This window comes from Macaca fascicularis, chromosome 1 (assembly GCF_037993035.2).
Source record: "Macaca fascicularis isolate 582-1 chromosome 1, T2T-MFA8v1.1".
NCBI classification, from domain to species: Eukaryota; Metazoa; Chordata; class Mammalia; order Primates; family Cercopithecidae; genus Macaca; species Macaca fascicularis.
Window position 1 is genome coordinate 9,590,563 of NC_088375.1, and position 13,251 is coordinate 9,603,813.

Here is a 13,251-nt window from a genome sequence, read left to right on the forward strand (position 1 = left end):
CAGTCAGGAGCCAAGGAACACCGCAACCACCAGAAGCGAGAAGAGGCAAGGAACGGATTCTCCCCTGGGGTCCCCGAGGGAGCACAGCCCTGTTAAAAGTTTGATTTTGGCCTCTGCCCTCCAGATCTGTTAGAATAAATTTCTGCCATTCTAAGCCACCAAGTTTGTGGTTTTTTGTGCAGTAGCAATAGGAAATAAATACATGTCATTTTATTATTTCTTCCCTCCAAACTTCAAATGTAATTTAGGATCAAGGAGAATCTTATTTGAATAGTGGTATACCCTTTAAAAGTGTTTTCACATACTTTTTCCTAGCTGTGTCTCCTTAATGACTCTGGAGCAAGAGAAAGGCAAAAATTCCAATGAAAAATACAATTTGTTACCTAAGAACTATAGTTAGTTGCAGTGGTTAAGATAAACATGAGACAGGAAAATAGTTTTAAACCCTTAGGTAATATTTTGAATGGAATAATTAATTTCTCTGTACCACTAAGGAAAATATAAATGTTTTTTCTTTGTGATACTTAACAAACAGATTACATTTAAATATGTTGGGATAATTAAAATACAAAAGATAATCCTCACATAGGTAATTAGCTCCATTAAAATATTCTTCCAGGCTCCCTCTAGATATAATTTTAAATTGAGTGATTTAAGTATGCTTACTTTTTCCATTCCAGTTCTCTTATCTTTTGGATATCCTATCTCTTATTTGCATCAGTTCTTCTATTTCCTTATTTGGAAAAATTAAATGCAGTTTTACAAAATGTAATATATGTTCTACTTTACATTAGGTTTATTATTTTCTCAATGCTTAGCTAAAAATCTTCATTACTCTGTAAAACTAAGTTTTGAATTCAATACAGTACATGTTTTCTAAATGACATAAATGGAAATTTGTTTCCTCTTATCTTTATTCAAAATTCTTCATTCTACCAAAACTTTTAAGTAATTGAAGTTAGAAATATATACGTTGTCTCATTAAAGAATCTCAGAAATATCAAAAAACTTGAGCTTCTAAAAATTATTTTTTGTTATTAAATTTTTACAGAAATCTGTTACAGGAAAGTAAGCATGCTTTTGAACCATTTCCTGTCCTTATTCCAGTGTTCATGAAAAAGAGGAACTCTTTGGATAAACCAGCTGCTGGATTTCCTAGAATAGTAAATTACTCCAAAACTCCTATTTCGTGTGATCCTGCCACACTTTTATTTTCCCAGCAGGATTTCCTCATTTTTCACAACGATTTGTTTCTACTCTAAATTAGCTTCCTATAAATAGCCTCCTGTCAGATGAGTACTTACCTCTGCAGAGTAACCATGAATAAAGAGACCCCTTGGTTCCTCACACCCACATCTCTTTAATTAAATTCACAAAGCACAACTTTTCCATTGAAATTTTGTCTCCTTCTCTTCAAACAAATCGCTGCTGCAGTACAAAGGAAAAAATCTAGATTCTGTGAACCCATTTGGAATTCTTCATGAATATTGAAATATCTTTTAGATTTAAAAATAGCAACAATGAAAATATCATATATTTGGAGAACTGGTAGAAACGTAACTCAAGCTTCTTCGACATTTTTTTTTTTTTTTTTTTTTTGGCTTTAGCCATTCTTACATTTTTTTGTGTTCCCAAACATGGGTCATTTTAGGGACATTCTGATAAATCATTATTAAGTTAGCTATCTGAGATGCTTTTTTTTTTTTTAATTTATTTATTATTATTATACTTTAAGTTGTAGGGTACATGTGCATAACGTGCAGGTTTGTTACATATGTATACTTGTGCCATGTTGGTGTGCTGCACCCATCAACTCGTCATTTACATCAGGTATAACTCCCAATGCAATCCCTCCCCCCTCCCCCCTCCCCATGATAGGCCCCGGTGTGTGATGTTCCCCTTCCTGAGTCCAAGTGATCTCATTGTTCAGTTCCCACCTATGAGTGAGAACATGCGGTGTTTGGTTTTCTGTTCTTGTGATAGTTTGCTAAGAATGATGGCTTCCAGCTGCATCCATGTCCCTACAAAGGACACAAACTCATCCTTTTTTATGGCTGCATAGTATTCCATGGTGTATATGTGCCACATTTTCTTAATCCAATCTGTCACTGATAGACATTTCTCAAAAGAAGACATTCATACAGCCAACAGACACATGAAAAAATGCTCATCATCACTGGCCATCAGAGAAATGCAAATCAAAACCACAATGAGATACCATCTCACACCAGTTAGAATGGCGATCATTAAAAAGTCAGGAAACAACAGGTGCTGGAGAGGATGTGGAGAAATAGGAACACTTTTACACTGTTGGTGGGATTGTAAACTAGTTCAACCATTATGGAAAACAGTATGGCGATTCCTCAAGGATCTAGAACTAGATGTACCATATGACCCAGCCATCCCATTACTGGGTATATACCCAAAGGATTATAAATTATGCTGCTATAAAGACACATGCATACGTATGTTTACTGCAGCACTATTCACAATAGCAAAGACTTGAGATGCTTTAAGCAATTTTATTCCCACTCTGAGCTGACCTTGTCTTCCTGACTTGGGGTAAACCATTTCAGTGATGATCTCCTTATTCTTAGAAACAAATAAATTTTCATTATATAAACTAAGAGAAAAAAAATGTACACCTGGATGTATCTCTTGGTGGTCTGTTTCCTTGTTGCCCTACATCAACTTCAGAATAAAGAAAACATTGTTCTTCTTGAGAAGTCAGTGAAACCTCTGAAGCTGTAAACGTTTCTAGAGGACAATATAAATCCCATCTGTGTGAATTATAATCATGATTATATTAATGGCATAAATAAAAGGTTTGTTGAAACTTCCAACAGCAGTGTACTGTTTCTTTGCCTACATACGTGATGAATTTCAGTTTATTCCATTTTACTACCTGTGACATTTTTCTTTACATGGTAAAAACATAAGTCCTTTTTAAAATGAATAACACTTTTTTTTTTGAGACAGAGTTTCGCTCCTTCCCCCAGGCTGGAGTGCAATGGCGCAATCTCGGCTCACTGCAACCTCCACCTTCCAGTTTCAGGCGATTTTCCTGCCTCAGCCTCCCAAGTAGCTGGGATTATAGGCATCTGCCAGTATGCCCAGCTAATTTTTGTATTTTTAGTAGAGACAGGGTTTTACTATGTTGACAAGGCTGGTCTCAAACGCCTGACCTCATGATCCACCTGCCTCGGTCTCCCAAAGTGCGGGGATTACAGGCATGAGCCACCACGCCTGGCCTAACACTTTAAATAATGATCATCATCATCATCATCATCATCATCATCATCATCATTATCATCGTCATCTAAATAGAACACCACTATCCAGCAAATACATGAAAACTTTATCACTAAGTCTCAGGAAGTTTGAATGATAGAAATGATAGAGACAATCCCTTTATTTTTATGGTGAAGTATTAACAGTTTGGGCTTTGGCATCCTCCAGACATGAGTGTAGATTTCAGTTCTATAACATTAGCTCCATGATGCATAACCTTTCAGAAGCCAGCTCTTCGTCTGAAAAAATGGGGATAATGTCTCTTATCCATTTTGTAAAGTTGTTATGAGGGATCACAAGACTTGAAAATGTGCAAATACTTACGTGTAAACACAGATAACTGGGTATGGTCTCTAACACATGCCTCCCTTTCCCTTCCCCTTTGCTTTCAGAAGTCATCAGGTACACATGGCCTGCACGGACTGATCAGAAATGACTGTGGCTGCCGTCGAGAAAGATGTCCTAAATTTCAAAATGTTTTAGCCTCATTAGTAGATGCCAACACGACAATTAAAACAATGGTCAAACATTGTATCCTGAACCGGCAAAACAAAATTTATGTATGCAAGGTTGGGCAGCAGGTGCAGCAACCTTGGCCCTCCCGTACAACGGAGGACGGGAAAGAAAATTGGTATCTCGGAAGGATGGAGATTGTAAATTATAAGACAAAAAACTAAAACTTTTTTTTGACTAAGAAATTCTGTTTACACCATTTACACTCGTAAATCTTCAAGGATATATTGGTTCATTTAGTAAATATTTAGTGTCTACTATATGATAAGGACATTTCTAGGTTCTGAGAAGAAACTGAACAAGAGTCCAGGCATCTTCTCTACTTTTCATAGCGTTTACATGGTAATGAGGCAATATATGATAATATGAATTATTATCAGTAATATGATCTATTAATAGATGGTATTAATATTAATAATCTTTTGATTATCTGTTATAGATATTTATAGTATCTACTAATAGATACTATTACTATTATCTATTCTTAATATATAATATTCATTATGAAGAGAAGAAAGTGTAAATCTCTGTTTAAGAATGATGAGGGTGCTCATTTCACACTCAATAGGCAGGAAGCTGCTAAGAGGAGATGGAACTTCCAGTGAATCTTGAATAAAAACCAAGAGGCAGCCACAATCTGAGAGAATAGCATCTCAGCCCACGAGGACCAGGAGAAGCCAGTCTGGTAGGTTACATATGTAGTGAAAGAGGAAGGTGAGAGGAGATGAAGGGGAAGTTCTGGGCAATGGCTAAACGGGGCCTTGCAAGCCACATGAGAGTATAGATTTTATTAAGGTATTTTGAAAGCTCCATAGGATTTTAAGCAAAGGAGTGTTATGTTACATTAATGTCATGTTATGTTAACCGGACTTCTTGTCTCGAACACTTACATCATGACTCTGCAGATAACCGATTAAGGACAGCACAAGAGTGGTCCTGCAGAAAACAGGTGAAAGGTTACTACCTACACTGGTCCAGGCAAGTTGAGATGAACCAGATGGTGCCCAGAGAGTCACAAGGAAGGGGGCAGATGTGGGATGTGTTCTGAGACGGATTCAATAAAACTGACTGAGGAACTGAATGTGGGGAATGAAGAAAAGAGGAAAATAACACCTATGCTTTTGCCTAGATCTGGGAAAGGAGTGAAGCCTGGGAAAGGGAGATGAAACAGATGGGGGAGAAACAAGTTTGGAGGAGGTGTGGGAAAACCTAGAGTTCTGTTTTCGACATGTTAATTTAGAGCTACTTGCTAGGCATTCAAGTAAAGATGTCATCCTTGTTGTGTGGAATCTGAATTTCAGGGGTCAAGGATGGAGCTGACATATGGGGAGAATGGACCCAGACACAGTCAAAGATTTACAAGCAAGGATATACACACACACACACACACACACACACACACACACACAGACACACACACACACAGACATATATATACACACACATATATATACACACATATATATTTAAAGTTGCAATACAGAATGAATAAAAAGAAACTAACTCTTGGTACATTCATATAATACAATGCTACATATCTTTGGAAGTATATTTTTGAATAATACTTAGAGAAATGTATAAATGGGAATGTATTGTTATACTATGAAGAGGTACGAGGAATGTGATCCCACATTTGTGCAAATATATAAATTACCAAAATCTAAAGTATACAAATATTTGTAAGAATTACTTTGGAGTTTTCAATGGTGAGATCATAGGTGTTTTGTACTGGTTTTGCATTTTTTGTATTTTCAAGATCAGAAAATATGGAAAAATTAATGACCATAAAAACAAATATAATTAAAGAACATCAGCCTATGAGTTACAATAAAACAGCTGAAGACACTAAAGAAAGATTTAGCAAATATACTTTAACAATATTTCACTTAATGTCCTAACATTATTGTAAAGTTACTGAGAATATGTAAGTATTGATATATTTTCTAATGAATTTGCTTAAATAGTGATATTTAAAAATATTTATCAAACAAAAATTTCTAAATATTTTTTCCTGTGTTTTACACACATACACTTTTTGCCCCAGAGAATTTTGCACACAAAATGCCATACTTCATCATTTTTATATTTTATTATGAATAAGTGGTATCTAGTTAGTCCATCTATCACTCTGAATTTGATTTGAAAAATTGCAATGTGACATCCACTGCCATCAATCCCAAAATAAATGGACAATAGCCATATAATGTATTGTTTCACCTGAAAGGTTAATTTTGATAACACCTTGGAAATGATCAATTGTGCAAGAATTGGGTCTTATAATAACAAGAAGGGTAAGATCCTGGACAGGGCATTAATTCCATAACTCCAGTGGTATAATGTTATGTAGATGTGGAGTTATGCAATTAATGCATGATGTATCCTTAACAAGTTGTAGGTTCTCATCATCATCAAATAAAATGTAACAATTTAATCAATTCAGGTACAAGAAATGTTGGCCAGCTTCTTGCAACTAACAATAATGTCTTAGTTTTGAGGTTAAAGCAATCATCAGGCTCTCTCTCGAAATTTGGCCTACCTTTCCCTGAAATCTTAGGAGGCACGTTTGATATTTTAAAAATTAGCCCCACCGAATTTGAGTTTTAAGTTTGATATGATGGTTGAACTGTCAGTTGTTGGCATTCAATTAAATATTCTTGACTGAAATGAAGCAATTACGGAAAACGTGTTTTATATGGTCAAGGTTAAGCTGAAATGCGAGATTCAATTTTAAACACAAGGATTTAAGTAAGTATTCAAGGGCATATCAGAACACGCTTTTAGGAAATACACTGTAAAGATACTCAGATTAGACAAATTAACTGATGAACCCAAGAAATATGATTCTGACTCAGGCTCACAGCATCAACTGGTTACCAATGGCTCCTATAAACTGTGAATAATAGGTACAGCCTGCTTTGCTAGTATGACCTTTTCACAGTTTGTAAGACTCATAGACTTGCAGAAAGGAAGTGAAAGGGAAAGTGATAAGAGATGGCTGTTGTGCAAAACATTTGCGTTATACTTATTACAAGTCTAGCAAAAGCTTATGTCAGTGGTTAAGGAAGGGCATATTGGTGGAAAAGGATTGGCAGATACCCTAGATGTTTCTGGGCACAAGAATTCACTCAGTCCATATTTATGGAGTATCCTCCAGGTGCCCTTCCCTGTGAACGATTCTTTCTAGGGTAACAAAGGAAAATCAGCAATACATATGCAAGAGGAGCTCGAAGACCAGTTAGGGGCAGGAGAATAAACATACAGTGAATAATTTCAGTTTTATTTGCTGAATATTTAGTAAATAAAGCAAGAAGCTGACTCAGGTGACTCATAATTCTTACATAAGGTAAAAACTTTTGACCTGTATATTAAAGGATGAGTAGACAGTTTCCAGGCACAGAGGGAAAGGCATTCTAGGAAAAGAGAACATGGGCCAGTCCAGTAACACAAAAGAGCTTAGAACGTTTGCCTGTGGAGGATGCTGCCCAGGTTCCAGCTGTCAGTTGTTGGCATTCAATTAAATATTCTTGACTGAAATGAAGCAACTAGGGAAAATGTGTTTTATATGGTCAAGGTTAAGCTGAAAGGCGAGAATTTTAAACACAAGGTGTACGTTAGCTGCATACAAGAGTGTCGCTGGATATGAGTTTGGAGAATTTCTTGAAATCAGACATTGTAAGGCTTTTTATTCCCATTCAGAATGTGTGTGGACTTTTTGCAATCTATCCATCTGACAAAAGTCTAATATCCAGAATCTACAAGGAACATAAGCAAACTTACAAAAAACAATCCCATTAAAAAGTGGACAAAGGACATGAACAGATACTTCTCAAAAGAAGACATACATGCAGCCAACAAACATATGAAAAAAACTCAACATCACTGATCATTAGAGAAATGCAAATCAAAACCACAATGAGATACCATTCTATGCCAGTCAGAATGACAATTATTAAAAAGTCAAGAAACAAGAGACACTTGTGAGGTTGCAGAGAAATAGGAATGCTTTTACACTGTTGGTGGGAATGTAAATAGTTAAACCATTGTGGAAGACATCTGGTGATTCCTCAAAGATTAAGAACCGGAAATACCATTTGATTCAGCAATCCCATTACTGGGTATATAACCCAAAGGAATATAAATCATTCTATTATAAAGATACATGCACATGTATGTTATTTGCAGCACTATTCACAACAGCAAAGACATGGAATCAGCCCAAATACTCATCAATTATAGACTGGATAAAGAAAATGTGGTACATATACACCATGGAATACTATGCAGCCCTAACAAGGAACAAAATCCTGTCCTTTACATGGACATGATGAAGCTGGAAGCCATTATCCTCAGCAAACTAATTCAGGAGCAGAAAACCAACACTACGTGTTCTCACTTATAAGTGGGAGCTGAACAATGAGAACATGTGGACACAGGGAGGGGAACACCAGGCATTGGGTCCTGTTGGGGAAGGGTGAAGTGGTGGGGGAGAACAATAGAGAAAAGTACTAATGCATGCCAGGCTTAATACCTAGGTGATTGGTTGACAGGTGCAGCGAAGCACCATGGCACACATTTACCTACGTAACACAAACCTGCACATCCTGCACATGTACTCTAAAACTTTAAAATAAATAAAATAAAATAAGTGTCTGTATTTTAATCTTGAGGCAAAGGGAGAGACATTTACACAGAGAATAAAATATACTCAGAGGTGTGTTCGAGTAGTCCCCAGTGTCAAGGGGAATGATTACCAGAAGGGAGTAACGATGATCAGAGAGACCATTAAAATATTTATTGCCATAGTTGAAGTAGAAAACCTCAGAGCCACGTAGTAGTCATGGCAAGGCAAAGAAGATATTTTAAAGGAGGTTTCAACAACACGGACAGAGAACTCAGATGTGAAGATTAGTTTTACTCAGCATCCAGCTGAGCACAGAAGTAGAGGTGTCAGGAGCAATGCATTCGCGTTGCCTTGATCAAATTCACATGCAAACAGAATCAGAGCCAAAGAAGGTAACTCTCTGGCCTACTTAAGTAGCTTTTACACTTCTCAGCAGAGCCCGGGAGGGTCTCTTAGCCCCATGCATGAATGGAAGAATGAGATGAAAGTCCAAGATCCAGTTACTGCTTAAAATAAAAAATAAAAAAATCTTTTATTTACTCTAAGCTTGTAACTAATGTCCCCCAAAATAAATACGTGGAAGCATCATTCAATTCAATTCTATCCCATTCAACTAACATACATTTGCTTTCTTCTATGTATGCTGCTTTGTGTGATTCTCCTAGGGAGAGATAATAATAAAGCTGAAATGAACTCACAATTGGAACGCTTTATAAATAGTGGTTTCTTCTTGTCATACATTTTTACCATTTCTGTCTTGCAACTTATTTTATGTGCCTCCTCTATGTGGAAGCTGTGGATGTATTCCTAACTTGAGGAGGCCCCTGTCATTACAATCATCTGTTTAATGTATTTCAACAGGCTTAGTATTAGGAGAATCAGAATTGAACTGGAGCTTTAATTACTCTATTTTTAGTGTGCTACATTTTGTAGGTTGTTAGTACTTAGGGTAGAAACCCAACAATTCTTGTCAACAATTTTCACTTTGGCAAACATCTTTTTATTTTTGCTTTCCATGTGAAGTAGTGGGAAAAAGGGGCAAATTAACCTTGAGACACTATGTGTGTTTCTCTACCTCAACACTGCATTGTCCCATTGTCAAAAAACCATGAGACATTATCATTTGACTATATTATTTTTGGAATCTATATTTAAAAAAAAAACTAAAATGAGAAATAAATTGTCAGGAATGACTCAAAAAATCTTTTGTGCCTCATATGTATATTAAGCATTGATTTTTACATCAAGGGCATGAAAATTGAATAATCTTGATTTGGGAGAGCCACCAAAATCATGTATTCAGAGAACCTAACAGTAAAAAGTTTTCAAACATGAATCTGCATTTCATGGAAAGAAAAGGAAATATTTTTAAAGGTACATGCATAGTTAATGTTTCTCATTTCCTCCAGCAGGAATTGACTATTTTGTCTATCACTGCAATGTAGTAAACAGAATTTGATACCTATTTACTGGCTGAGCTTAATGAAGAGATCACTATATTGCCTCCAAAAATCACTAAAAACAATTGATTTACTTTCTAGTTGGAAAACTGTCTCAGCACAGTGCATGACTGACAGTTTTTCCAATGTTTGAATTGTTCCTTTTGATGCAGGACAGGTGAGTTCCAAATTGGGGCTTAGCACATGAGGGTTTTTGGCTTCACCCAGGAAAGAATTCAAGGGCAAGCTGGTGGTAGGGTAGAGGAAAAGAGCTTTATTGACGAGGCAGCATTACAGCTTTGTGACTGCAGAGTAGGACTACCCCATAGACATAGAGTAGCAGTTCAGGTCTGTTCTTCAATCATATTTATACCTACTTTTAATTGCATGCAGATTAAGGGGCAGTTTGTGCACAAATTCCTAGGAAATGGACAGTAACCTCTGGGTTGCCAGTCATGGCTGTGGAAAGAGGCGGTAACTATTGCCGTGGAAAGAGGCGGTAACTGTTGCCGTGGCAACAGTAAACTGACACAGCACACTGGTAGGCATGCCTTAATGGAAAGCGGCTTCTGCCCCATTCCTGTTTTAGCAAGTCCTCATTGTTCTGGTGTCCGAGCCCTGCCTCTGAAGCAGAGTCCCACCTTCCACCTCACTTTGTCACAAGCTCTCAAGTGCACATTCCATATTATCTGTAATACAGTAATGTTTATGAATCAATTACTCTAGTTCCACAACCAAACTTCCTTGCGATTAAATAATAAAAGCTCAACACTTCCAAGTGACTCCATGTTTCAGCACAGAGAAGACATAAACTTTAATCGAAGAACCAAAAAACTGGGAGTTGCTTTTCTTCCTTTGGTGAAAGGGTAACAATTTTTTCCCCTTTAGGTCTCAGAGTGCTCACATTTTCTGCCCCCCATCATCCCTCATAACCACTCTTCAGTACAATCTGATGAAAATAGTCTTGAGAAATTTTCCTTTAAATTCTACTCACATCTACAAGTATTTTAGAAAGAGTTAAAAAATGATTAGAAATACATGAACCAGGGCTGGGCACGGTGGCTCATGCCTGTAATACCAGCACTTTGGGAGGCCACGGTGGGTGGATCATGAGGTCAGGAGTTCGAGACCAGCTTGGCCAATATGGTGAAACCCCGTCTCTAATAAAAATACAAAAATTAGCTGGGTGAGGTGGTGTGCACCTGTAATTCCAGCTACTTGGGAGACTGAGGCAGGAGAATTGCTTGAACCTGGGAGGCAGAGGTTGCAGTAAATCAATATTACACCACTGCACTCCAGCCTGGGCAACAGAGTGAGACTCCATCTCAAAAAAAAAAAAAAAAAAAAAAAAAGAAAAGAAAAAGAAAGAAATATATGAACCATTTTAAAAGCACAACAGATATTTTATCAAAAATTTTGTTTTTAGTAATGATCAAAATATGACATTTTTGTGAGTAAAAACGTCAAATTTTGTAAACTCAAACTATGCTTTAGAAAAGTTGAATGCAATTTTGCTATAAAAAGGAGTTGCTTTCATTTAAAATAAATTTATTACTTTTTGTGTATACATATATTTAACGATCACTTTTTCTTCATGCCTGAGCGCACGTGCGCGCGCCCACACACACACACATTCACACACACACACTCACACACACACATTCTGTTCCTTTCCACACATCCTGTCCCTACCCATCTCTAACAGCTACCTAGAAATGTAAATTCCGTAAGGACAGGCATTTTGTCTATAGTTTGTAGTCCCAGGGTATGCTATACTATAGGAGGTCACTAAATATTTGCTGAATGAATAAATAGAATACCTGAATTCTCTGGCTTCAAATATTTAAAGTCATTTACAACATGACTTTCTTTTCAAATAATTTAATCCCTTCAAATTTCAAATGACTTCACAATATCATAATTATCTTCTTTATTAAAAAAACCGATGTTATCCCAGTATTTTGGGAGGCAAAGGTGGGAGGATCACTTGAGGCCAGGAGTTCGAGACCAGACTGGCCAACATGGTAAAATCTGTCTCTACTACAAATAAAAAAATTATAGTTTGGCCGGGCACAGTGGCTCACGCCTGTAATCCCAGCACTTTGGGAGGCCGAGGCGGGCGGATCACAAGGTCAGGAGATCGAGACCATTGTGAAACCCCGTCTCTACTAAAAATCGAAAAAATTAGCCGGGCGTGGTGGCGGCGCCTGTAGTCCCAGCTACTCGGGAGGCTGAGGCAGGAGAATGGCGTGAACCCGGGAGGCGGAGCTTGCAGTGGGCCGAGATTGTGCCACTGCACTCCAGCCTGGGCGACAGAGCGAGACTCCGTCTCAAAAAAAAAAAAAAAAAAGAAAAAAAAAAAATTAGCCAGGTGTAGTGGCACATGCCTGTAATCTCAGCTCTTCAAGGGGCTGAGGAATGAGAGTTCACTCAAACCTGAAAGGCTGAGGTTGTAGTGAGCCAAGACCGTGCCACTGCACTATAGCCTGGGTGACAGAGCGAGACTCTGCTTCACAAAACAGATGTTAAAACCACTACTTCAAAAGTAGTTCTGTTTCCTAGGCTTGTTTGCTCCTACATTTAAATTTTCCTTTTTGGGATAAATAACACAGCTGAGGGGATATCTAAAGGAACACCGGTAATTATATCTCTATCATAGAAAGAAGCAAAATATGAGATAAATCAGCAAAATTATTTTCAACTAATTGAACTGAAAAGAGACAGTTCATGTGAAAGCATTTTGATGGGAGTGGGATGGGATAGAAGAGACACTTGTTGAGACCAAGAATCCTAGTCCCCACTGTAGGAAATCAATCAATTATAGGACATGTCCATTGATTTCACGGTATTTACATCCATCATTCAAGTGAAAGAAACAAGACATAAGAAAACAGGTTAAATGATATTATTTGATTTTTATGAATAAAATTTTCAATCTTAAAAATGGGTAATGCATTCTCCTGAAAGCCTCCTGCTTGTATCCTAACTGAGAATGTGTCTCCAAATAGATATAGATTCTCATTTGTATGCACATTGGTTCCCATGGAAGCATAGTAGGGGAAATCTTTAATTATGAGTTTAGAAGCTATTTACTCTCCAGAATATTAAATTAGCAAGGGTTAACCTGAAGCATATTTTCTAAATTAATTTTATTTTCAAAAATAAAATTAGTTCCCTATTTCCCCATATGAAAATATTATATGCCTCCGTATTTACGTGTCTGTCCTATAGTGGAGAGGCTGACTTCCTTACAAAGTCTTTGGAAATCAGTCTTACAAATTTAGGTTATATACATATGCCAATCAGTAGCGTACACAGCACAGTACATGCCTCCTCATTTGTACGCGGAAGATGATAATGGAGTCCTTGAAGACTTGTGAAGATTAA

The 13,251-nt window shown here is 37.1% G+C and overlaps 1 protein-coding gene across 13 annotated transcripts in view; it reads right to left on the reverse strand.

Annotated features, from left to right (window-relative positions):
• Positions 1-13,251, reverse strand: part of CHRM3 (cholinergic receptor muscarinic 3) — a 516,344-nt gene that overhangs the window by 334,391 nt on the left and 168,702 nt on the right. The gene's annotated exons all lie outside the window — the stretch shown is intronic.